The sequence below is a fragment of the Scyliorhinus torazame genome, chromosome 12 (genome assembly GCF_047496885.1).
Source record: "Scyliorhinus torazame isolate Kashiwa2021f chromosome 12, sScyTor2.1, whole genome shotgun sequence".
In the NCBI taxonomy this organism is placed as follows: Eukaryota; Metazoa; Chordata; class Chondrichthyes; order Carcharhiniformes; family Scyliorhinidae; genus Scyliorhinus; species Scyliorhinus torazame.
This window is the reverse complement of record NC_092718.1, coordinates 16,235,136-16,261,390: the sequence shown is the minus strand read 5'-3', so window position 1 is coordinate 16,261,390 and position 26,255 is coordinate 16,235,136. Positions and strand designations below refer to the sequence as shown.

General features: G+C 46.4%; 1 long non-coding RNA gene across 2 annotated transcripts in view; it reads left to right on the top strand.

Annotated features, from left to right (window-relative positions):
• The window catches only part of LOC140387400 (uncharacterized), a 129,496-nt gene that overhangs the window by 23,572 nt on the left and 79,669 nt on the right, over window positions 1-26,255 (top strand). The window lies entirely within an intron of this gene.

Sequence of the window (26,255 nt, the reverse complement as noted above, 5' to 3'; positions counted from 1 at the left end):
ATAGCAGGGGGGGTGGGAGAGGCAGGAGTCAAGGTTCTCCAGTAGAGCCCCTCCATCTCTCTCCTGTGATGCAAGTATTGCGACCTAACGCCAGGAGCTGCCTCTCCAACCTCCAGCGATCATGTTTCAATAAACTCATTGCGTATTAAAACAAAACGTGACATTAATTCACTGGATAGTGATATCTTTCAGATCACTTTTCCCAGCAAGTTTCCAATAACCTTCCCACAAAGCCCCTTATTCCGACTCTAAAATTGGCCTATTTTCATCCCCTCCCCCCCCCCCCTCTCTTTTTGGGGGGCTGTTTAGGGTTTACAAAATGAAATTTGAGCAATCGGTAGACACAGGTTTTATCGACTCAAGTTAAACGCCAGTTCTTTTCTGAGTGTTTAACAGCCTGTGAAGGGTTAGGAATGGCGGTGAGCGGGATTTGCCTCCTCAAGGCTGTGTGTGTTTAACATCTCCGGGCAGGACACCCCTAACAGCTGGGCCCCAGAATTCAGATAATGACTTTATTTCGCAAAGCTTCGGGGAGAGAGGAGAAGCTACTCTTTTAATGCATTCAAATCCCAGATTGGCAAGAATTCCCCCTAAACGGCGGCACTAGAGCCTTTTTTTTGCCTTTTCACAAAGTAAAGTTAGTTCAGTCATTCAGAGATATATATAGATATATATCTCTGATATATAGATTCCTATATATTCGGTCATTCCAATTGCGGCCAATGTCTGTCAATGTGGCCCCTCTCTGTATTCCTGGAATGGGATATCTGGGCATGGAATTTGGGGGTGAGATACACTGGTGAATAAGATGTGGACAGCCACTCTCAAAAGCTATTCAGTTGAAAAGTTTGGGGTCTATAATTTAAATATTTTAAGACCGACCGGCGTTTTCTTCGTTAGTGTAGAAATAACTTTACTGTAACTTTAGAAGAGGGGAGCCCCCCCCCCCCCCCCCCCCCCACCCACACCCACACACACACGTCTGGGAATAGGTATAACTAAAACACTTACCTCGGCAGCGATTCCTGGAGAACTCATGTAGGCGGTTCTGCTGCTTTGAAACAAATCCTTGGATCTGGTTACAGACATGAACTTCTCTTCTTTGTAATCCTGTGAAATAAATCATGAAGTCTGTGTTGTGAGCTGGAATGAATTACAGCACCCTTCTGTTAAAGCAGTAAACTGGGTTTCATTGGTGAGGGCCTCATCCAACTAAAACAAGCAGACCCCATATTCTGCAATATTATTTTTTAAATCCCATTTACTGCCAGGGAATCTGTCACATGCGCATGGATGAGGTAGCTTGTGTGTATTTACCTGAACTCCAGTAAATTGATGACTTTGATCGTTTTGATAAATATGGGACTGTGGGCAGCAAAAGTGTACTCAACAGAATGAACATTTGGTAAATTCTAAAGTTTTCTAAAGTTACAGTAAGGGGCTGGCTTAGCACAGTGGGCCAAACAGCTGACTTGTAATGCAGAGCAAGGCAGCAGTGCGGGTTCGATTCCCGTACCGGCCTCCCCGAACAGGCGCCGGAATGTGGCGACTAGGGGCTTTTCACAGTAACTTCATTGAAGCCTACTTGTGACAATAAGCGACTATTATATTATATTATGCTGCGTCGAAAAGGCCAGGCTGCCATAAATGAGCCGGCGTGAAAAGATCATACTTTAAGGAAATGTTATCAACTTTTCTTGTCAGTTTCTGCCTGGTACAGATGACGGATGAGCTATAACAAGATGTCTACTTGATGTCCTTCCTCACCCAAGTTTGTGTTGGTCCAATCGCCTTAACCGTGAACAGGTTAGCATTGGAGGTGTTGCGCTGGCAGGAATTTTACAAGACCCCCCCCCCCCAGTCAATTGGACGTTTTTACTATTAATGCCCTTTAGTGGAGCAAATTCTTTCTACACTGTAGCCATTGGCAGTGAGTACTGCCCTGGATAACTGGAAGATGAGGGGATGAAGCGATGTTTCCTGAATGTGGGCTGTCTGCCCAAGAAAGTATTGGGCAATTGCCGTCAAAAGGTCCCAACATTAATCCCCAACTGGCTGCAGCAAATATGCTAGTATTGGCCTCAGTGCCCTGCGCTAGGCAGTGCCGAGGACACGATGGCTTCTGATGGACAGGTGTGTGCGTGGGTGAAAACATATGGGGTTGTTTGTGAGGCCGTTCGCAGTCAAATAGCCTGCTGCACTTGCCGCCACTCGGGAGTAGCACTGCCTATATTTCTGAAACAGTGTGCGTCCACAACGAAACAATCTGTGGAGGTGAGCGAGACGGTGAAGAAAACACAGAACCATTTGTACAATAACAGCTGGGAGAAATTGCAGGCTGTGCTATTTAACCACATTTAAGCATTAACCTAGTGACTAATTGGATTCTACAATTAAAGCTCCTGTAAACCACTTGCATGAGTATCTTGAGAGTGCGATTCCTTTCAATATTTACAGCGAAATTGTTTTCATGGATAATTATCGTCTTGCAGGAAAGTTTGTGTTAATTGCAGTTGATATTTCCATAATGTGGAGCTCAGCAAACCCCGAGCCTTCACCTATTAGCTAAAGGGCCAAACTGACTGTAAATATTTAATGGCAATAGATGCAGGCCCCACAATATTCATCCATCCTTGCTGTTCATTAATAGCTAGTGTCAGAGGTAAAGGAGACTTAAAAAGCTCGGAAATGATTTTCCAATTAGTCCTTAATTATTAATAATCTTACATCACTGAAACTTACATTTCTAGCAGTTTAGCTGAAGGAAACGTTGTTAATCTAAGATGGTGTGGACCCCCCCCCCCCCCCCCAATGATATTGTTGCAAGGGGGGGGGGTAACCAGTGTCTGCTGATTGGGCAAAGCTTTCCTGCTATGTTCACGGCCGCTATTTTACCAGCTTGTACCCTCACCCTTCACCAATGGGGCACTTTCTCCAGGCGCCGCTCAAGTGGCGGGGGGGGGGGGGGGGGGGGGAGCCAGTCTGTGCTGGCAGGCTATTCAGCTGCAGAGGCATCATCATCACCAACCTCGATCCGCTCCCGGTTCAAAGCGCACCCCGGAATGGGAGTGGGAGCGGTGGCGGACCCGACCAATTTCTTTGTCAGAACCTCCGTATGACATTGAGCGTCAGTTACCAGCTGAAAATATCACTCCAATGTTGTCGGGAGTCAAGAAGCAATACGCTCACTGGGCTGTTATCCTTGAATTATCCACCGCGTTCTTTTTTTATCATTTATTTTTGTAATCTAGTGGGACCAGTTTAAAGTAATGATTATGGTGATTATAATGAATGTTTTAACCAGCTCCAGGCTCTCAATCCCGGGATCACACACACACTGGGAGAGTTTTCATATAACCATGGTTAAGTTAGAAGAATTCGCAAATTTTTGTTCTCTGAATTTTGGCTGTCCAGTAACTAGTTCAGTAGAGAAATGTACCCCTTTGAGCGGCTCTGAGTCTGCCACATGAGTTGGTGTGTGTGTTTGGAGTCAGGGAGTTTGGGCAATGGGAATGAAGATTTGTGAAGGAGACATTGTAGTAGCTCAAGGCGAGTACTGCCCAGCATATCATCCAAGGCAATTGGGATTGAACAGTAAAGCTAGCCTTGTCATTGGTGCCTGCATCCTATGAATGAATAAAAATGATTAAAACATTAAAATGTTTGGAAAGACACACATACCTCTTCATAAAAAAACTAACGACATTACCATCAAAGGCGACTGACGCCGATAATTAAGGAATGTTAATTTACGTCGATATGGACATTGACATCAATTTGAAAAAAAATGTGGTCAGTTAACAAAACGAGACACCGTCTTTATTGCCACGTGCCAATCTCATTTCAGCTCTCACACCATCTCTTGTTGCAAAGGTACTGGACCTAAACTGGCAATGATTTCCGATTCCATTTAATGTTATACCGTGGAACACTGTCTGGAGGTTGAATTGCATTTTGGAACTCGCCAAGGAAGGTGGTTTCTAAGCACGAGGCTGAAGGATTGCAGAGAGTATCTTAAAGTGCAATCTGTCTAATGCTCTGTGGGTGTTGCTGTGATGTAAATAATACACAGGCTGTTTCGGAGGACAGCTGAAATATCGCCTAAAGGCCTGGGAAGTGTCTGTGAGTGTGTTACAGCACCTGGAGCGAAAGGCAGAGGGGGATTAATTGTCCAACCTTGGCATTCGCCCCATATAATTAGACTAGGAATCCAAATGCTAGAGTCAGATTCTACAAGAGCAACGCCATCAAAGTCATCCACATTACCAGACTGGGGAAACCCTCCTTGTGGCTCCCCTAATGGAACCGGTACAAATGTGCTTTGTATAAGTTTTAAAAAAAATGTTTATTCAGAATTTTTCAACAAAAATGTTCAACCATTCAACCCCCCCACCCCCGTAACAAAAAAGAAAAGAAAAGTAACAGAACAAGGCATAAACATATCAATCCAACATAATACAGAACTTGTACAATGGGTTCCTCCCGCACATATTGACTTTCCCATATGTTTATGTTTTTCCTTTCTCAAGTGCCCCTAGGAAAAAACCCTTTGTGCTTTGTATAAGTTAGGGATGTGTGAGAGAGGATCTCTCCACTTGCCTGGGGTTCGTTCCCGGTCCTCACCCGCTTTGGTCAAAGCGGGATCTTGATTGGCTGCATTGTCAAATCGCACACATTATTTCCAGTGGGTTGTTCACCTTTCTCAGAAGCTTCTCCCCAAAGGGCGCTACCAGGTGAGAGCCTAACATTGGGATTTTCTCCCCCTCCACCATCAGCCTGAACCTGCAGCAACAGGTAAACCTGAGAGTTGCTCAAACCTCGGTGGGGCCAATGATTCAGATCACAGCTAAAGTTTCCTTGCCTCCCGTTTCCATTCCCGCTTTGCCAGCTCTTGGATCTTCCACATCTGCCATTGGGAGCTCTTTCTTTCCTCACGGCTGAAGGCTGTGGATGACTTTACAACTGGATCCAACCCTGATCCCCTTAAATCAGGGGAGGCAGTGCCGCGGTATTGTCCACTGGACTAGTAATCCAGGGACCCAGAGTCATGCTTTGGGGACCCGGGTTCCAAACCCACCATTGCAGATGGTGAAATTTGAATTCAGTTTTTAAAAAAAATCTGGAATTAAAGATGTCGATTGTCGTAAAAAAGACCATAATGTCCTTTAGGGAAGGAAATCTGTGCTTAGGTCTGGCCTACACGTGACTCCAATAGAATCAGATTCAACAGTAACTTTCAAAGGCAATTGGGTGAATGTTCGAAAGGGGGAAATTTGCAGGATACAGGGAGGAATAGGAGTCATTGGGTGGCCAGAATGGTCTCCATGAGTGTAGAGCTTTGGGACACTGCAGTGATCATGAGCGACTCTGCAGCTTGTGTGGTCCAACCACTGGTGAAATATACATGCGTTTTTATTTCGTGCTTTCCCATCACGTGGCCCGCTATTTCTCCCATTGCTACATAAAGAGCGTGGTCATCAGCAGGGAATCTCCCACAGTTTACCACCATCCAAGTGGGCGTTAAGGTAAAGACGATCTTAATGGTAATATGCTGTAATTACAGCCCCTCCCAATGGTTCATTTTGTAAAGGTACAATGTAACCGATCCATGGAGACAGGAGAGGTCCCGCGTACCACTCGGAGTGAGCTGGTTTAATGTGCAGAGTTAGCTGATCTCAACGGGGGCAGCAGTTGGATTGTTCAACTCGATTCCATCTACAGGGTTCCAATAAGACCTTGTTAGAAGACTTGTTTGTGTGTGTGTGTGTGTTGACGGGGTGGAGATCAGATGAGGGCAGAGCATTGATGTCTCCAATGATGAATAACCTGCCCACGTTCAAGCATTCTGTGTAGTTTAGACTGGAACAGCCATTGGCGGTGCTCTTTCCTGCCCTCTGTTTCTTTGCTGTCACTTGTGTGGATTTGGACTAGTTTAGAGAATGGAATATTGCACAGAAGTGAAATGTAAATGGTAAATTAAATGGGTGCCACAACTGGGTGGCAGGCAGTCCTCAGCCGGGAGGAATCAGTTGTCACTGTCTGGACATGCACATGGTGAATGGCTACTTTTCCGAGGTAGTAGAAGATGGTCAACGTTTACGGGATGAATGGCTCATCAAACAGGAGAAATGGGAAAACCTCGATCTGCACCTTAAGTGCTGTAAACTACAGGGCAATGGGTTGGATGCAGGAAGGTGGGATTAGAAAGATATCCTCGGGCTGGCATGGACAAGATGGGCAGAATGGGCTCCTGTAACTTTTCTATGGGCAGAGAAAGTACTCTTGCTCTAAGACACCGAGGAATCAGGGAGGGGGCTCTGAGGGCAGACGACATCTTTGGGACATCAACAAATTCACGAAGCCCTCGGAAGAGTTAGCCGACATGTTGGAGGGTAATCTCTCATTGCCAAGAGAATTCGGTGGGACGTCACGAACGAAATTAAACAAGGTCAGGATGACAAACTACTGGACTCGCTGAGATGCCAGATGAGACCGTCATACCTCCAGAGGATAACGTGACGAAAGTTCTCTTTTTCCCAGACTCTATTGAGACAAGTCACGGCTTTGATATTAATGAGGACCGCCCATTCCAGTCAGTTATTTTTATGAACATAAAACGTTATTAAGAGGCTGCTGGTCTCAATATATTACAAAGCTTGAAAGATCAATGTCCACTTCTATCTGCATTCCACCAATGTTTGTAGGTCAACATATATTTTAATGCCTTAATTAAATATATCTACTTTGATGATGAAGAATTAAACTTCCTGCACTCATAATTAATGTTTATTGCTGAAAAATTAGGTATTCTGTCGAATTCTTCGTCGTGCACCCGTCCGGAAAGATTCATAAGAATGCCAAATCTTGCACATCTGTCCAGAGTGCAAGAGGAAAAGTTTCAACCTATCTTCTGTCAGCGATACTCGAGTTCTGTATTACCCAATGGTCCTTCTGTATCTAAGTAGGTGATTCAGCAAGACTGCATACCACACAAGATCCCATTGACTCTCCAATGCTACAGACGACCCTGGGTAAAGGCCCCACTCATTCTGATGCTGCTCCACAAACGTACCACTTCATAACAAAAATGATAGGCTGAAAGGTGTCAGCTGCAGACTTGCATTATAATGACCGGAGGAGCTTCAAGACGAAATATTTCCTCTCCCCCCCTTCCCCCACAGTTATGTCATCTTCTGCAACAGGCAAAATAAACCAGAAAAAAAGATTCAAAGCCAATAAGGGGACACAAATACTCTCTGGAGAATCCCTCTCGTCATGTCAATCAAAACAAGTCCAGGAAATCACAAGAACTAAATGTCGGCGAGCAAAGAAGAATTCCGTTAACAAACTTTCCATGGCCACAGCGAGTCAGTGAAGTGCATTTGAACGGTAGTGATGTGAGGAACGTGGCAGCCAGGTTGCGCACAGTACGATCCCAGAAGCAGCAATGCGAGAATGACCAGATAAACTTTTGTTGTGACGTTGATTGTGGGATAAACATTGGTCACGAAACCACCCTTGCTCTTCTTTGAAACAGTGTCACAGGATTTTATTACACACGCGCACAGTGTGTATTGGAGAGTGTCCTGTACCTGTGGGCATTCACAATGGGCATAGTATTGGAGAGTGTCCTGTATCTGTGGACATTCACAATGGGCATAGTATTGGAGAGTGTCCTGTTCCTGTCAACATTCACAATGGGTGCAGTATTGGAGAGTGTCCTGTACCTGTGGACATTCACAATGGGCACAGTATTGCAGAGTGTCCTGTACTTGTGGACATTCACAATGGCACAGTATTGGAGAGTATCCTGTACTTGCGGACATTCACAATGGGCACAGTATTGGAGAGTGTCCTATATCTGTGGACATTCACAATGGGCACAGTATTGGAGAGTGTCCTGTACCTGTGGATATTCACAATGGGCGCAGTATTGGAGAGTGTCCTGTACCTGTGGATATTCACAATGGGCACAGTATTGGAGAGGGTCCTGTATCTGTGGACATTCACAATAGGCACAGTATTTGAGAGTGTCCTGTATCTGTGGACATTCACAATGGGCACAGTATTGGAGACTGTCCTATAACTGTGGACATTCACAATGGGCACAGTATTGGAGAGTGTCCTCTACCTTTGGACATTCAGAATGGGCACAGTATTGGAGAGTGTCCTGTACCTGTGGATATTCACAATGGGCACAGTATTGGAGAGTGTCCTGTACCTGTGGATATTCACAATGCGCACAGAATTGGAGAGTGTCCTGTACCAGTGGACATGCACAATGGGCACAGTATTGGAGAGTTTCCTGTACCTGTGATTATTCACAATGCGCACAGTATGGGGGAGTGTCCTGTACCTGTGATTATTCACAATGGGCACAGTATTGGGGAGTGTCCTGCACCTGTGGACATTCACAATGGGCACAGTATTGGAGAGTGCCCTGTACCTGTGGACATTCACAATGGGCACAGTATTGGAGAGTGTCCTGTATCTGTGGATATTCACAATGCGCACAGTAATGGGAGTGTCCTGTACCTGTGGACATTCACAATGGGCACAGTATTGGAGAGTGTCCTATATCTGTGGACATTCACAATGGGCACAGTATTGGAGAGTGTCCTGTACCTGTGGATATTCACAATGGGCACAGTATTGGAGAGTGTCCTATATCTGTGGACATTCACAATGGGCACAGTATTGGAGAGTGTCCTGTACCTGTGGATATTCACAATGGGCACAGTATTGGAGAGTTTCCTGTATCTGTGGACATTCACAATGGGCACAGTATTGGAGAGTGTCCTATATCTGTGGACATTCACAATGGGCACAGTATTGGAGAGTGTCCTGTACCTGTGGATATTCACAATGGGCACAGTATTGGAGAGTGTACTGTACCTGTGGATATTCACAATGGGCACAGTATTGGAGAGTGTCCTGTATCTGTGGACATTCACAATGGGCACAGTATTGGAGAGTGTCCTGTACCTGTGGATATTCACAATGCGCACAGTATTGGAGAGTGTCCTGTACCTGTGGACATTCACAATGGGGACAGTATTGGAGAGTTTCCTGTACTTCTGATTATTCACAATGCGCACAGTATTGGGGAGTGTCCTGTACCTGTGATTATTCACAATGGGGATAGTATTGGGGAGTGACCTGCACCTGTGGACATTCAGAATGGGCACAGTATTGGAGAGTGCCCTGTACCTGTGGACATTCACAATGGGCACAGTATTGGAGAGTGTCCTGTATCTGTGCATATTCACAATGCACACAGTATTGGGAGTGTCCTGTACCTGTGGACATTCACAATGGGCACAGTTTTGGAGAGTGTCCTGTACCTGTGGAGATTCACAATGGGCACAGAATTGGAGAGTGTCCAGTACCTGTGGACATTCACAATGGGGACAGTATTGGAGAGTATCCTGTACTTGTGGACATTCACAATGGGCACAGTATTGGAGAGTGTCCTGTACCTGTGGACATTCACATTGGGGACAGTATTGGAGAGTGTCCTGTACCTGTGGACATTCACAATGGGCACAGTATTGGAGAGTGTCCTGTACCTGAGGATATTCACAATGGGCGCAGTATTGGAGAGTGTCCTGTACCTGTGATTATTCACAATGGGCACAGTATTGGAGAGTGCCCTGTACCTGTCGACATTCACAATGGGCACAGTATTGGAGAGTGTCCTGCACCTGTCGACATTCACAATGGGCACAGTATTGGAGAGTGTCCTGTATCTGTGGACATTCACAATGGGCACAGTATGGAAGAGTGTCCTGTTCCTGTCAACATTCACAATGGGTGCAGAATTGGAGAGTGTCCTGTACCTGTGAACATTCACAATGGGCACAGTATTGGAGAGTGTCCTGTATCTGTGGATATTCACAATGCGCACAGTAATGGGAGTGTCCTGTACCTGTGGACATTCACAATGGGCACAGTATTGGAGAGTGTCCTATATCTGTGGACATTCACAATGGGCACAGTATTGGAGAGTGTCCTGTACCTGTGGATATTCACAATGGGCACAGTATTGGAGAGTGTCCTATATCTGTGGACATTCACAATGGGCACAGTATTGGAGAGTGTCCTGTACCTGTGGATATTCACAATGGGCACAGTATTGGAGAGTTTCCTGTATCTGTGGACATTCACAATGGGCACAGTATTGGAGAGTGTCCTATATCTGTGGACATTCACAATGGGCACAGTATTGGAGAGTGTCCTGTACCTGTGGATATTCACAATGGGCACAGTATTGGAGAGTGTACTGTACCTGTGGATATTCACAATGGGCACAGTATTGGAGAGTGTCCTGTATCTGTGGACATTCACAATGGGCACAGTATTGGAGAGTGTCCTGTACCTGTGGATATTCACAATGCGCACAGTATTGGAGAGTGTCCTGTACCTGTGGACATTCACAATGGGGACAGTATTGGAGAGTTTCCTGTACTTGTGATTATTCACAATGTGCACAGTATTGGGGAGTGTCCTGTACCTGTGATTATTCACAATGGGGATAGTATTGGGGAGTGACCTGCACCTGTGGACATTCAGAATGGGCACAGTATTGGAGAGTGCCCTGTACCTGTGGACATTCACAATGGGCACAGTATTGGAGAGTGTCCTGTATCTGTGCATATTCACAATGCACACAGTATTGGGAGTGTCCTGTACCTGTGGACATTCACAATGGGCACAGTTTTGGAGAGTGTCCTGTACCTGTGGACATTCACAATGGGCACAGAATTGGAGAGTGTCCAGTACCTGTGGACATTCACGATGGGGACAGTATTGGAGAGTATCCTGTACTTGTGGACATTCACAATGGGCACAGTATTGGAGAGTGTCCTGTACCTGTGGACATTCACATTGGGGACAGTATTGGAGAGTGTCCTGTACCTGTGGACATTCACAATGGGCACAGTATTGGAGAGTGTCCTGTACCTGAGGATATTCACAATGGGCGCAGTATTGGAGAGTGTCCTGTACCTGTGATTATTCACAATGGGCACAGTATTGGAGAGTGCCCTGTACCTGTCGACATTCACAATGGGCACAGTATTGGAGAGTGTCCTGCACCTGTCGACATTCACAATGGGCACAGTATTGGAGAGTGTCCTGTATCTGTGGACATTCACAATGGGCACAGTATTGGAGAGTGTCCTGTTCCTGTCAACATTCACAATGGGTGCAGAATTGGAGAGTGTCCTGTACCTGTGAACATTCACAATGCGCACAGTATTGGAGAGTGTCCTGTTCCTGTGGACATTCACAATGGGCACAGTATTGGAGAGTGTCCTGTACCTGTGGACATTCACAATGGGAACAGTATTGGGAGTGTCCTGTACCTGTGGATATTCACAATGGGCACAGTATTGGAGAGTGTCCTGTTCCTGTGGACATTCACAATGGGCACAGTATTGGAGAGTGTCCTATATCTGTGGACATTCACAATGGGCACAGTATTGGAGAGTGTCCTATATCTGTGGACATTCACAATGGGCACAGTATTGGAGAGTGTCCTGTACCTGTCGACATTCACAATGGGCACAGTATTGGAGAGTGTCCTGTACCTGTGGACATTCACAATGGGCACAGTATTGGAGAGTGTCCTGTTCCTGTCAACATTCACAATGGGTGCAGTATTGGAGAGTGTCCTATAACTGTGGACATTCACAATGGGCACAGTATTGGAGAGTGTCCTGTACCTGTGGACATTCACAATGGGCACAGTATTGGAGAGTGCCCAGTACCTGTGGATATTCACAATGGGCTCTGTATTGGAGAGTGTCCTGTACCTGTGGATATTCACAATGCGCACAGTATTGGAGAGTGTCTTGTACCAGTGGACATTCACAATGGGCACAGTATTGGAGAGTGTCCTGTATCTGTGGATATTCACAATGCGCACAGTATTGGGAGTGTCCTGTACCGGTGGACATTCACAATGGGCACAGTATTGGAGAGTGTCCTGTACCTGTGGATATTCACAATGGGCACAGTATTGGAGAGTGTCCTATATCTGTGGACATTCACAATGGGCACAGTATTGGAGAGTGTCCTGTACCTGTGGATATTCACAATGGGCACAGTATTGGAGAGTGTCCTGTACCTGTGGATATTCACAATGGGCACAATATTGGAGAGTGTACCGTACCTGTGGATATTCACAATGGGCACAGAATTGGAGAGTGTCCTGTATCTGTGGACATTCACAATGGGCACAGTATTGGAGAGTGTCCTGTACCTGTGGATATTCACAATGCGCACAGTATTGGAGAGTGTCCTTTACCTGTGGACATTCACAATGGGGACAGTATTGGAGAGTTTCCTGTACTTGTGATTATTCACAATGCGCACAGTATTGGGGAGTGTCCTGTACCTGTGATTATTCACAATGGGGATAGTATTGGGGAGCGACCTGCACCTGTGGACATTCAGAATGGGCACAGTATTGGAGAGTGCCCTGTACCTGTGGACATTCACAATGGGCACAGTATTGGAGAGTGTCCTGTATCTGTGCATATTCACAATGCGCACAGTATTGGGAGTGTCCTGTACCTGTGGACATTCACAATGGGGACAGTATTGGAGAGTTTCCTGTATCTGTGGACATTCACAATGGGCACAGTTTTGGAGAGTGTCCTGTACCTGTGGACAATCATAATGGGCACAGTATTGGAGAGTGTCCTATATCTGTGGACATTCACAATGGGCACAGTATTGGAGAGTGTCCTGTACCTGTGGATATTCACAATGGGCACAGTATTGGAGAGTTTCCTGTATCTGTGGACATTCACAATGGGCACAGTATTGGAGAGTGTCCTATATCTGTGGACATTCACAATGGGCACAGTATTGGAGAGTGTCCTGTACCTGTGGATATTCACAATGGGCACAATATTGGAGAGTGTACTGTACCTGTGGATATTCACAATAGGCACAGTATTGGAGAGTGTCCTGTATCTGTGGACATTCACAATGGGCACAGTATTGGAGAGTGTCCTGTACCTGTGGATATTCACAATGCGTACAGTATTGGAGAGTGTCTTGTACCTGTGGACATTCACAATGGGGACAGTATTGGAGAGTTTCCTGTACTTGTGATTATTCACAATGCGCACAGTATTGGGGAGTGTCCTGTACCTGTGATTATTCACAATGGGGATAGTATTGGGGAGCGACCTGCACCTGTGGACATTCAGAATGGGCACAGTATTGGAGAGTGCCCTGTACCTGTGGACATTCACAATGGGCACAGTATTGGAGAGCGTCATGTATCTGTCCATATTCACAATGCGCACAGTATTGGGAGTGTCCTGTACCTGTGGACATTCACAATGGGGACAGTATTGGAGAGTTTCCTGTATCTGTGGACATTCACAATGGGCACAGTTTTGGAGAGTGTCCTGTACCTGTGGACATTCACAATGGGCACAGTATTGGAGAGTGTCCTGTACCTGTGGATATTCACAATGGGCACAATATTGGAGAGTGTACCGTACCTGTGGATATTCACAATGGGCACAGAATTGGAGAGTGTCCTGTATCTGTGGACATTCACAATGGGCACAGTATTGGAGAGTGTCCTGTACCTGTGGATATTCACAATGCGCACAGTATTGGAGAGTGTCCTTTACCTGTGGACATTCACAATGGGGACAGTATTGGAGAGTTTCCTGTACTTGTGATTATTCACAATGCGCACAGTATTGGGGAGTGTCCTGTACCTGTGATTATTCACAATGGGGATAGTATTGGGGTGCGACCTGCACCTGTGGACATTCAGAATGGGCACAGTATTGGAGAGTGCCCTGTACCTGTGGACATTCACAATGGGCACAGTATTGGAGAGTGTCCTGTATCTGTGCATATTCACAATGCGCACAGTATTGGGAGTGTCCTGTACCTGTGGACATTCACAATGGGGACAGTATTGGAGAGTTTCCTGTATCTGTGGACATTCACAATGGGCACAGTTTTGGAGAGTGTCCTGTACCTGTGGACAATCATAATGGGCACAGTATTGGAGAGTGTCCTATATCTGTGGACATTCACAATGGGCACAGTATTGGAGAGTGTCCTGTACCTGTGGATATTCACAATGGGCACAGTATTGGAGAGTTTCCTGTATCTGTGGACATTCACAATGGGCACAGTATTGGAGAGTGTCCTATATCTGTGGACATTCACAATGGGCACAGTATTGGAGAGTGTCCTGTACCTGTGGATATTCACAATGGGCACAATATTGGAGAGTGTACCGTACCTGTGGATATTCACAATGGGCACAGAATTGGAGAGTGTCCTGTATCTGTGGACATTCACAATGGGCACAGTATTGGAGAGTGTCCTGTACCTGTGGATATTCACAATGCGCACAGTATTGGAGAGTGTCCTTTACCTGTGGACATTCACAATGGGGACAGTATTGGAGAGTTTCCTGTACTTGTGATTATTCACAATGCGCACAGTATTGGGGAGTGTCCTGTACCTGTGATTATTCACAATGGGGATAGTATTGGGGAGCGACCTGCACCTGTGGACATTCAGAATGGGCACAGTATTGGAGAGTGCCCTGTACCTGTGGACATTCACAATGGGCACAGTATTGGAGAGTGTCCTGTATCTGTGCATATTCACAATGCGCACAGTATTGGGAGTGTCCTGTACCTGTGGACATTCACAATGGGGACAGTATTGGAGAGTTTCCTGTATCTGTGGACATTCACAATGGGCACAGTTTTGGAGAGTGTCCTGTACCTGTGGACAATCATAATGGGCACAGTATTGGAGAGTGTCCTATATCTGTGGACATTCACAATGGGCACAGTATTGGAGAGTGTCCGGTACCTGTGGATATTCACAATGGGCACAGTATTGGAGAGTTTCCTGTATCTGTGGACATTCACAATGGGCACAGTATTGGAGAGTGTCCTATATCTGTGGACATTCACAATGGGCACAGTATTGGAGAGTGTCCTGTACCTGTGGATATTCACAATGGGCACAATATTGGAGAGTGTACTGTACCTGTGGATATTCACAATAGGCACAGTATTGGAGAGTGTCCTGTATCTGTGGACATTCACAATGGGCACAGTATTGGAGAGTGTCCTGTACCTGTGGATATTCACAATGCGTACAGTATTGGAGAGTGTCTTGTACCTGTGGACATTCACAATGGGGACAGTATTGGAGAGTTTCCTGTACTTGTGATTATTCACAATGCGCACAGTATTGGGGAGTGTCCTGTACCTGTGATTATTCACAATGGGGATAGTATTGGGGAGCGACCTGCACCTGTGGACATTCAGAATGGGCACAGTATTGGAGAGTGCCCTGTACCTGTGGACATTCACAATGGGCACAGTATTGGAGAGTGTCATGTATCTGTCCATATTCACAATGCGCACAGTATTGGGAGTGTCCTGTACCTGTGGACATTCACAATGGGGACAGTATTGGAGAGTTTCCTGTATCTGTGGACATTCACAATGGGCACAGTTTTGGAGAGTGTCCTGTACCTGTGGACATTCACAATGGGCACAGTATTGGAGAGTGTCCTGTACCTGTGGATATTCACAATGGGCACAATATTGGAGAGTGTACCGTACCTGTGGATATTCACAATGGGCACAGAATTGGAGAGTGTCCTGTATCTGTGGACATTCACAATGGGCACAGTATTGGAGAGTGTCCTGTACCTGTGGATATTCACAATGCGCACAGTATTGGAGAGTGTCCTTTACCTGTGGACATTCACAATGGGGACAGTATTGGAGAGTTTCCTGTACTTGTGATTATTCACAATGCGCACAGTATTGGGGAGTGTCCTGTACCTGTGATTATTCACAATGGGGATAGTATTGGGGAGCGACCTGCACCTGTGGACATTCAGAATGGGCACAGTATTGGAGAGTGCCCTGTACCTGTGGACATTCACAATGGGCACAGTATTGGAGAGTGTCCTGTATCTGTGCATATTCACAATGCGCACAGTATTGGGAGTGTCCTGTACCTGTGGACATTCACAATGGGGACAGTATTGGAGAGTTTCCTGTATCTGTGGACATTCACAATGGGCACAGTTTTGGAGAGTGTCCTGTACCTGTGGACAATCATAATGGGCACAGTATTGGAGAGTGTCCTATATCTGTGGACATTCACAATGGGCACAGTATTGGAGAGTGTCCTGTACCTGTGGATATTCACAATGGGCACAGTATTGGAGAGTTTCCTGTATCTGTGGACATTCACAATGGGCACAGTATTGGAGAGTGTCCTATATCTGTGGACATTCACAATGGGCACAGTATTGGAGAGTGTCCTGTACCTGTGGATATTCACAATGGGCACAATATTGGAGAGTGTACTGTACCTGTGGATATTCACAATAGGCACAGTATTGGAGAGTGTCCTGTATCTGTGGACATTCACAATGGGCACAGTATTGGAGAGTGTCCTGTACCTGTGGATATTCACAATGCGTACAGTATTGGAGAGTGTCTTGTACCTGTGGACATTCACAATGGGGACAGTATTGGAGAGTTTCCTGTACTTGTGATTATTCACAATGCGCACAGTATTGGGGAGTGTCCTGTACCTGTGATTATTCGCAATGGGGATAGTATTGGGGAGCGACCTGCACCTGTGGACATTCAGAATGGGCACAGTATTGGAGAGTGCCCTGTACCTGTGGACATTCACAATGGGCACAGTATTGGAGAGTGTCATGTATCTGTCCATATTCACAATGCGCACAGTATTGGGAGTGTCCTGTACCTGTGGACATTCACAATGGGGACAGTATTGGAGAGTTTCCTGTATCTGTGGACATTCACAATGGGCACAGTTTTGGAGAGTGTCCTGTACCTGTGGACATTCACAATGGGCACAGTATTGGAGAGTGTCCAGTACCTGTGGACATTCACAATGGGGACAGTATTGGAGAGTATCCTGTACTTGTGGACAATCACAATGGGCACAGTATTGGAGAGTGTCCTGTACCTGTGGACATTCACAATGGGGACAGTATTGGAGAGTGTCCTGTATTGTGGACATTCACAATAGGCACAGTATTGGAGAGTGTCCTGTACCTGAGGATATTCACAATGGGCGCAGTATTGGAGAGTGTCCTGTACCTGTGATGATTCACAATGGGCACAGTATTGGAGAGTGCCCTGTACCTGTCGACATTCACAATGGGCACAGTATTAGAGAGTGTCCTGTACCTGTGGACATTCACAATGGGCACAGTATTGGAGAGTGTCATGTATCTGTCCATATTCACAATGCGCACAGTATTGGGAGTGTCCTGTACCTGTGGACATTCACAATGGGGACAGTATTGGAGAGTTTCCTGTATCTGTGGACATTCACAATGGGCACAGTTTTGGAGAGTGTCCTGTACCTGTGGACATTCACAATGGGCACAGTATTGGAGAGTGTCCAGTACCTGTGGACATTCACAATGGGGACAGTATTGGAGAGTATCCTGTACTTGTGGACATTCACAATGGGCACAGTATTGGAGAGTGTCCTGTACCTGTGGACATTCACAATGGAGACAGTATTGGAGAGTGTCCTGTATTGTGGACATTCACAATAGGCACAGTATTGGAGAGTGTCCTGTACCTGAGGATATTCACAATGGGCGCAGTATTGGAGAGTGTCCTGTACCTGTGATGATTCACAATGGGCACAGTATTGGAGAGTGCCCTGTACCTGTCGACATTCACAATGGGCACAGTATTGGAGAGTGTCCTGTACCTGTCGACATTCACAATGGGCACAGTATTGGAGAGTGTCCTGCATCTGTCGACATTCACAATGAGCACAGTATTGGAGAGTGTCCTGTTCCTGTCAACATTCACAATGGGTGCAGTATTGGAGAGTGTCCTGTACCTGTGGACATTCACAATGGGCACAGTATTGGAGAGTGTCCTGTTCCTGTGGGCATTCACAATGGGCACAGTATTGGAGAGTGTCCTGTACCTGTGGACATTCACAATGGGAACAGTATAGGGAGTGTCCTGTACCTGTGGATATTCACAATGGGCACAGTATTGGAGAGTGTCCTGTTCCTGTGGACATTCACAATGGGCACAATATTGGAGAGGGTCCTATATCTGTGGACATTCACAATGGGCACAGTATTGGAGAGTGTCCTATATCTGTGGACATTCACAATGGGCACAGTATTGGCGAGTGTCCTGTACCTGTGGACATTCACAATGGGCACAGTATTGGAGAGTGTCCTGTACCTGTGGCCATTCACAATGGGCACAGTATTGGAGAGTGCCCTGTACCTGTGGATATTCACAATGGGCACAGTATTGGAGAGTGTCCTGTACCTGTGGATATTCACAATGCGCACAGTATTGGAGAGTGTCCTGTACCAGTGGACATTCACAATGGGCACAGTATTGGAGAGTGTCCAGTACTTGTGGACATTCACAATGGGGACAGTATTGGAGAGTTTCCTGCACCTGTGATTATTCACAATGCGCACAGTATTGGGGAGTGTCCTGTACCTGTGATTATTCACAATGGGCACAGTATTGGGGAGTGTCCTGCACCTGTGGACATTCACAATGGGCACAGTATTGGAGAGTGCCCTGTACCTGTGGACATTCACAATGGGCACAGTATTGGAGAGTGTCCTGTATCTGTGGATATTCACAATGCGCACAGTATTGGGAGTGTCCTGTACCTGTGGACATTCACAATGGGACAGTATTGGAGAGTTTCCTGTATCTGTGGACATTCACAATGGGCAGAGTATTGGAGAGTGTCCTATATCTGGGGACATTCACAATGGGCACAGTATTGGAGAGTGTCCTGTACCTGTGGATATTCACAATGGGCACAGTATTGCAGAGTGTCCTGTATCTGTGGACATTCACAATGGGCACAGTATTGGAGAATGTCATGTATCTGTGGACATTCACAATGGGCACAGTTTTGGAGAGTGTCCTGTACCTGTGGACATTCACAATGGGCACAGTATTGGGAGTGTCCTGTACCCGTGGACATTCACAATGGGGACAGTATTGGAGAGTTTCCTGTATCTGTGGACATTCACAATGGGCACAGTATTGGAGAGTGTCCTGTACCTGTGGACATTCACAATCGGCACAGTATTGGAGAGTGTCCAGTACCTGTGGACATTCACAATGGGGACAGTATTGGAGAGTATCCTGTACTTGTGGACATTCACAATGGGCACAGTATTGGAGAGTGTCCTGTACCTGTGGACATTCACAATGGGCACAGTATTGGAGAGTGTCCTGTACCTGTGGATATTCACAATGGGCGCAGTATTGGAGAGTGTCCTGTACCTGTGATTATTCACAATGGGCACAGTATTGGAGAGTGTCCTGTGCCTGTCGACATTCACAATGGGCACAGTATTGGAGAGTGTCCTGTATCTGTGGACATTCACAATGGGCACAGTATTGGAGAGTGTCCTGTTCCTGTCGACATTCACAATGGGTGCAGTATTGGAGAGTGTCCTGTACCTGTGGACATTCACAATGGGCACAGTATTGGAGAGTGTCCTGTTCCTGTGGACATTCACAATGGGCACAGTATTGGAGAGTGTCCTGTACCTGTGGACATTCACAATGGGAACAGTATTGGGAGTGTCCTGTACCTGTGGATATTCACAATGGGCACAGTATTGGAGAGGGTCCTGTTCCTGTGGACATTCACAATGGGCACAGAATTGGAGAGTGTCCAATATCTGTGGACATTCACAATGGGCACAGTATTGGAGAGTGTCCTATATCGGTGGACATTCACAATGGGCACAGTATTGGAGAGTGTCCTGTACCTGTCGACATTCACAATGGGCACAGTATTGGAGAGTGTCCTGTACCTGTGGACATTCACAATGGGCACAGTATTGGAGAGTCTCCTGTTCCTGTCAACATTCACAATGGGTGCAGTATTGGAGAGTGTCCTGTACCTGTGGACATTCACAATGGGCACAGTATTGGGGAGTGTCCTGTACCTGTGGACATTCACAATGGGCACAGTATTGGAGAGTATCCTGTACTTGTGGACATTCACAATGGGCACAGTATTGGAGAGTGTCCTGTATCTATGGACATTCACAATGGGCACTGTTTTGGAGAGTGCCCTGTACCTGTGGATATTCACAATGGGCACAGTATTGGAGAGTGTCCTGTACCTGTGGATATTCACAATGTGCACAGTATTGGAGAGTGTCCTGTACCAGTGGACATTCACAGTGGGCACAGTATTGGAGAGTGTCCTGTAGCTGTGATTATTCACAATGGGCACAGTATTGGGAGTGTCCTGTACCTGTGGACATTCACAATGGGGACAGTATTGGAGAGTTTCCTGTATCTGTGGACATTCACAATGGGCACAGTATTGGAGAGTGTCCTATATCTGTGGACATTCACAATGGGCACAGTATTGGAGAGTGTCGTATATCTGTGGACATTCACAATGGGCACAGTATTGGAGAGTGCCCTGTACCTGTGGACATTCACAATGGGCACAGTATTGGAGAGTGTCCTGTATCTGTGGATATTCACAATGCGCACAGTATTGGGAGTGTCCTGTACCTGTGGACATTCACAATGGGACAGTATTGGAGAGTTTCCTGTATCTGTGGACATTCACAATAGGCACAGTATTGGAGAGTGTCCTGTACCTGTGGATATTCACAATGGGCACAGTATTGGAGAGTGTCCTGTATCTGTGGACTTTCACAATGGGCACAGTATTGGAGAATGTCATGTATCTGTGGACATTCACAATGGGCACAGTTTTGGAGAGTGTCCTGTACCTGTGGACATTCACAATGGGCACAGTATTGGGAGTGTCCTGTACCTGTGGACATTCACAATGGGCACAATATTGGAGAGTTTCCTGTATCTGTGGACATTCACAATGGGCACAGTATTGGAGAGTGTCCTGTACCTGTGGACATTCACAATGGGCACAGTATTGGAGAGTGTCCACTACCTGTGGACATTCACAATGGGGACAGTATTGGAGAGTATCCTGTACTTGTGGACATTCACAATGGGCACAGTATTGGAGAGTGTCCTATATCTGTGGACATTCACAATGGGCACAGTATTGGAGAGTGTCCTGTACCTGTCGACATTCACAATGGGCACAGTATTGGAGAGTGTCCTGTACCTGTGGACATTCACAATGGGCACAGTATTGGAGACTCTCCTGTTCCTGTCAACATTCACAATGGGTGCAGTAGTGGAGAGTGTCCTGTACCTGTGGACATTCACAATGGGCACAGTAGTGGGGAGTGTCCTGTACCTGTGACATTTACAATGGGCACAGTATTGGAGAGTATCCTGTACTTGTGGACATTCACAATGGGCACAGTATTGGAGAGTGTCCTGTACCTGTGGACATTCACAATGGGCACTGTCTTGGAGAGTGCCCTGTACCTGTGGTTATTCACAATGGGCACAGTATTGGAGAGTGTCCTGTACATGTGGATATTCACAATGTGCACAGTATTGGAGAGTGTCCTGTACCAGTGGACATTCACAGTGGGCACAGTATTGGAGAGTGTCCTGTAGCTGTGATTATTCACAATGGGCACAGTATTGGGAGTGTCCTGTACCTGTGGACATTCACAATGGGGACAGTATTGGAGAGTTTCCTGTATCTGTGGACATTCACAATGGGCACAGTTTTGGAGAGTGTCCTGTACATGTGGACATTCACAATGGGCACAGTATTGGAGAGTGTCCAGGACCTGTGGACATTCACAATGGGGACAGTATTTCAGAGTATCCTGTACTTGTGGACATTCACAATGGGCACATTATTGGAGAGTGTCCTGTACCTGTGGATATTCACAATGGGCACAGTATTGGAGAGTGTCCTGTACCTGTGGATATTCACAATGGGCGCAGTATTGCAGAGTGTCCTGTACCTGTGATTATTCTCAATGGGCACAGTATTGGAGAGTGTCCTGTACCTGTCGACATTCACAATGGGCACAGTATTGGAGAGTGTCCTGTATCTGTGGACATTCACAATGGGCACAGTATTGGAGAGTGTCCTGTTCCTGTCAACATTCACAATGGGTGCAGTATTGGAGAGTGTCCTGTACCTGTGGACATTCACAATGTGCACAGTATTGGAGAGTGTCCTGTTCCTGTGGACTTTCACAATGGGCACAGTATTGGAGAGTGTCCTGTACCTGTGGACATTCACAATGGGAACAGTATTGGGAGTGTCCTGTACCTGTGGATATTCACAATGGGCACAGTGTTGGAGAGTGTCCTGTTCCTGTGTGACATTCACAATGGGCACAGTATTGGAGAGTGTCCTATATCTGTGGACATTCACAATGGGCACAGTATTGGAGAGTGTCCTATATCTGTGGACATTCACAATGGGCACAGTATTGGAGAGTGTCCTGTACCTGTCGACATTCACAATGGGCACAGTATTGGAGAGTGTCCTGTACCTGTGGACATTCACAATGGGCACAGTATTGGAGAGTGTCCTGTTCATGTCAACATTCACAATGGGTGCAGTATTGGAGAGTGTCCTGTACCTGTGGACATTCACAATGGGCACAGTATTGGGGAGTGTCCTGTACCTGTGGACATTCACAATGGGCACAGTATTGGAGAGTATCCTGTACTTGTGGACATTCACAATGGGCACAGTATTGGAGAGTGTCCTGTACCTGTGGACATTCACAATGGGCACAGTATTGGAGAGTGCCCTGTACCTGTGGATATTCACAATGGGCATAGTTTTGGAGAGTGTCCTGTACCTGTGGATATTCACAATGCGCACAGTATTGGAGAGTGTCCTGTACCAGTGGACATTCACAGTGGGCACAGTATTGGAGAGTGTCCTGTAGCTGTGATTATTCACAATGCGCACAGTATTGGGGAGTGTCCTGTACCTGTGATTATTCACAATGGGCACAGTATTGGGGAGTGTCCTGCACCTGTGGACATTCACAATGGGCACAGTATTGGAGAGTGCCCTGTACCTGTGGACATTCACAATGGGCACAGTATTGGAGAGTGTCCTGTATCTGTGGATATTCACAATGCGCACAGTATTGGGAGTGTCCTGTACCTGTGGACATTCACAATGGGACAGTATTGGAGAGTTTCCTGTATCTGTGGACATTCACAATGGACACAGTTTTGGAGAGTGACCTATATCTGTGGACATTCACAATGGGCACAGTATTGGAGAATGTCATGTATCTGTGGACATTCACAATGGGCACAGTAATGGAGAGTGTCCTGTACCTGTGGACGTTCACAATGGGCACAGTAATGGATTGTGTCCTGTATCTGTGGACATTCACAATGGGCACAGTGTTGGAGAGTGTCCCCTACGTGTGGACATTCACAATGGGCACAGTATTGGAGAGTGTCCTGTATCTGTGGACATTCACAATGGGCACAGTTTTGGAGAGTGCCCTGTACCTGTCAACATTCACAATGGGCACAGTATGGAGAGTTTCCTGTATCTGTGGACATTCACAATGGGCACAGTATTGGAGAGTGTCCTATATCTGGGGACATTCACAATGGGCACAGTATTGGAGAGTGTCCTGTACCTGTGGATATTCACAATGGGCACAGTATTGCAGAGTGTCCTGTATCTGTGGACATTCACAATGGGCACAGTATTGGAGAATGTCATGTATCTGTGGACATTCACAATGGGCACAGTTTTGGAGAGTGTCCTGTACCTGTGGACATTCACAATGGGCACAGTATTGGGAGTGTCCTGTACCCGTGGACATTCACAATGGGGACAGTATTGGAGAGTTTCCTGTATCTGTGGACATTCACAATGGGCACAGTATTGGAGAGTGTCCTGTACCTGTGGACATTCACAATGGGCACAGTATTGGAGAGTGTCCAGTACCTGTGGACATTCACAATGGGGACAGTATTGGAGAGTATCCTGTACTTGTGGACATTCACAATGGGCACAGTATTGGAGAGTGTCCTGTACCTGTGGACATTCACAATGGGCACAGTATTGGAGAGTTTCCTGTACCTGTGGATATTCACAATGGGCGCAGTATTGGAGAGTGTCCTGTACCTGTGATTATTCACAATGGGCACAGTATTGGAGAGTGTCCTGTGCCTGTCGACATTCACAATGGGCACAGTATTGGAGAGTGTCCTGTATCTGTGGACATTCACAATGGGCACAGTATTGGAGAGTGTCCTGTTCCTGTCGACATTCACAATGGGTGCAGTATTGGAGAGTGTCCTGTACCTGTGGACATTCACAATGGGCACAGTATTGGAGAGTGTCCTGTTCCTGTGGACATTCACAATGGGCACAGTATTGGAGAGTGTCCTGTACCTGTGGACATTCACAATGGGAACAGTATTGGGAGTGTCCTGTACCTGTGGATATTCACAATGGGCACAGTATTGGAGAGGGTCCTGTTCCTGTGGACATTCACAATGGGCACAGTATTGGAGAGTGTCCTATATCTGTGGACATTCACAATGGGCACAGTATTGGAGAGTGTCCTATATCTGTGGACATTCACAATGGACACAGTATTGGAGAGTGTCCTGTACCTGTCGACATTCACAATGGGCACAGTATTGGAGAGTGTCCTGTACCTGTGGACATTCACAATGGGCACAGTATTGGAGAGTCTCCTGTTCCTGTCAACATTCACAATGGGTGCAGTATTGGAGAGTGTCCTGTACCTGTGGACATTCACAATGGGCACAGTATTGGGGAGTGTCCTGTACCTGTGGACATTCACAATGGGCACAGTATTGGAGAGTATCCTGTACTTGTGGACATTCACAATGGGCACAGTATTGGAGAATGTCCTGTATCTGTGGACATTCACAATGGGCACTGTATTGGAGAGTGCCCTGTACCTGTGGATATTCACAATGGGCACAGTATTGGAGAGTGTCCTGTACCTGTGGATATTCACAATGTGCACAGTATTGGAGAGTGTCCTGTACCAGTGGACATTCACAGTGGGCACAGTATTGGAGAGTGTCCTGTAGCTGTGATTATTCACAATGGGCACAGTATTGGGAGTGTCCTGTACCTGTGGACATTCACAATGGGGACAGTATTGGAGAGTTTCCTGTATCTGTGGACATTCACAATGGTCACAGTATTGGAGAGTGTCCTATATCTGGGGACATTCACAATGGGCACAGTATTGGAGAGTGTCCTGTACCTGTGGATATTCACAATGGGCACAGTATTGCAGAGTGTCCTGTATCTGTGGACATTCACAATGGGCACAGTATTGGAGAATGTCATGTATCTGTGGACATTCACAATGGGCACAGTTTTGGAGAGTGTCCTGTACCTGTGGACATTCACAATGGGCACAGTATTGGGAGTGTCCTGTACCCGTGGACATTCACAATGGGGACAGTATTGGAGAGTTTCCTGTATCTGTGGACATTCACAATGGGCACAGTATTGGAGAGTGTCCTGTACCTGTGGACATTCACAATGGGCACAGTATTGGAGAGTGTCCAGTACCTGTGGACATTCACAATGGGGACAGTATTGGAGAGTATCCTGTACTTGTGGACATTCACAATGGGCACAGTATTGGAGAGTGTCCTGTACCTGTGGACATTCACAATGGGCACAGTATTGGAGAGTTTCCTGTACCTGTGGATATTCACAATGGGCGCAGTATTGGAGAGTGTCCTGTACCTGTGATTATTCACAATGGGCACAGTATTGGAGAGTGTCCTGTGCCTGTCGACATTCACAATGGGCACAGTATTGGAGAGTGTCCTGTATCTGTGGACATTCACAATGGGCACAGTATTGGAGAGTGTCCTGTTCCTGTCGACATTCACAATGGGTGCAGTATTGGAGAGTGTCCTGTACCTGTGGACATTCACAATGGGCACAGTATTGGAGAGTGTCCTGTTCCTGTGGACATTCACAATGGGCACAGTATTGGAGAGTGTCCTGTACCTGTGGACATTCACAATGGGAACAGTATTGGGAGTGTCCTGTACCTGTGGATATTCACAATGGGCACAGTATTGGAGAGGGTCCTGTTCCTGTGGACATTCACAATGGGCACAGTATTGGAGAGTGTCCTGTATCTGTGGACATTCACAATGGGCACTGTATTGGAGAGTGCCCTGTACCTGTGGATATTCACAATGGGCACAGTATTGGAGAGTGTCCTGTACCTGTGGATATTCACAATGTGCACA